General features: G+C 44.8%; 1 pseudogene across 1 annotated transcript; it reads left to right on the top strand.

Annotated features, from left to right (window-relative positions):
* The first annotated feature begins 206 nt into the window (after window positions 1-206).
* LOC116093292 lies at window positions 207-805 on the top strand (annotated as a pseudogene). Its single transcript, XR_004119681.1, has one exon. The product of XR_004119681.1 is annotated as a coiled-coil domain-containing protein 12 pseudogene (transcript).
* Window positions 806-1,812: the final 1,007 nt, after the last annotated feature.

A 1,812-nucleotide genomic window follows, 5' to 3' on the forward strand; every position in this document is an offset into this window, starting at 1 on the left:
GTTTCTCTACCGTGGCTTCCCATATTGACTTGGGACTATTCTGAGTTTGTTTTTCCAACCTGGATCAGATACCTGGACATGTGAATGGATGGCACGTTACTTATTCCTTAGAGTTAGGAGTAGGCTATCAGGAAATCCAAGCTCAGTCCAACCTGTTTTTACATTTGGGATATTGACTCTACTCTTCTAAGTAAATATTCTTTTTGATGTGTGAAAAAAAAAAAAAAAAAGGAGGGGCCTCCGAAAAGAAGGCGGCTGCTCCTGCTGGTATGGGCCGCCTCGAGGAAGAGGCGCTGCGGCGGAAAGAACGGCTGAAGGCCCTCCGGGAGAAAACCGGGCGCAAGGACAGGGAAGATGGGGAGCCACAGACCAAGCAGCTCAGAGAAGAGGAGAAGGAAGTTGGGAAGCACAGGGGACCCAGGCTTCGGAACTATGTCCCAGAGGATGAAGATCTGAAAAGGAGGCGGGTCCCCCAGGCTAAACCTGTTGCAGTGGAGGAGAAGGTGAAGGAGCAGCTGGAGGCGGCCAAGCCGGAGCCTGTCAATGAGGAAGTGGACCTGGCCAACCTGGCACTCCAGAAACCTGATTGGGATCTCAAGAGAGATGTGGCCAAGAAGCTGGAGAAGCTAGAAAAGCGGACCCAGAGAGCAATCGCAGAGCTGATCCGTGAACGGCTAAAAGGCCAGGAGGACAGCTTGGCCTCTGCAGTGGACGCCACCACCGGACAAGAGGCTTGTGACTCTGACTGAGGTGTTCTCCATGGGAAGATAGTCTCAGGCAGGCGTGGGGTTAAGCTGGTCAGCACTTCTGGGTCTTGAGAACTGAGCCAACCTACTGAGTCTCAGCTTCTATTGGATGTGACCAGTTCATCTCCCAAGGGTGCCCACCACCCCAAGTGGCTCAAAGCTGAGATCTGTACATATGTATGCAAACCGAACATTTTTTCAACTTCTGGAAATAAACCTTCATTAAAAAAAAATTTTTAGTCATTATTTTAGATAGAAACATGTTTACTAAAAGGACTCTGGACCTGCATCTACTTGACCCCGAACCAATCTTTCAGGCAGCCATCACCCTCCATCTTCTTTTTGTGAGAAGACACAAACAGAGCCTCTTCCCCATATTAAAATGGAGTCTGGACCACTCCATGTGTTAGTAAGTGGATCTCGCCATTTTACCATGGCATAAGAACTAGAAGTGCATGGATGCCAGTGGTGATCCTTGGCATTCCTTTTTGCTTCTCTACATACCTAGCATCAGTCTGTAAAAAATTTAAAACAAATAAGGCAAAAGCGAGATGTGTTTTTGGTGACTTAGGAGGATATAATTCCCCTCTTTCTGTTTTTACAAGTGAATATTTCAGAGTGTGGTGTGCATGTTCAACAATTCCTTGTTCCACTGGGTTATAAGGAATTCCATTTTTATGTTCAATACCAAATTCTTTACAAAATGATATAAAATTTTGCCATTATAGGCTGGTCTATTAATGTCTTAATGACATTAATAGACATTAATGTCTTAATGACATTAGGTAATCCCATAGCATTAAAGGCTTGTAAACAATGATCAATTACCTTTCTAGAGGCTTGTCCTGTATGTGGAGAAGCAAAAAGGAATCTTGAACAAGTGTCAATACAAACATGCATATATTTTAGCTTTCCAAATTCTGCACAGTGAGTTACATCCACTTGCCAAATACAATTAGGCATACGGCCTCGTGGATTGACCCCTAAATGCGGAACTGGACATAATGTAAGGCAGTTAGGGCATTGATTTACAATCATTCTTGCCTGCTCCTTGGTGATCTTACAT

The sequence above is a fragment of the Mastomys coucha genome, unplaced genomic scaffold (assembly GCF_008632895.1).
Source record: "Mastomys coucha isolate ucsf_1 unplaced genomic scaffold, UCSF_Mcou_1 pScaffold16, whole genome shotgun sequence".
Lineage (NCBI taxonomy): Eukaryota > Metazoa > Chordata > Mammalia > Rodentia > Muridae > Mastomys > Mastomys coucha.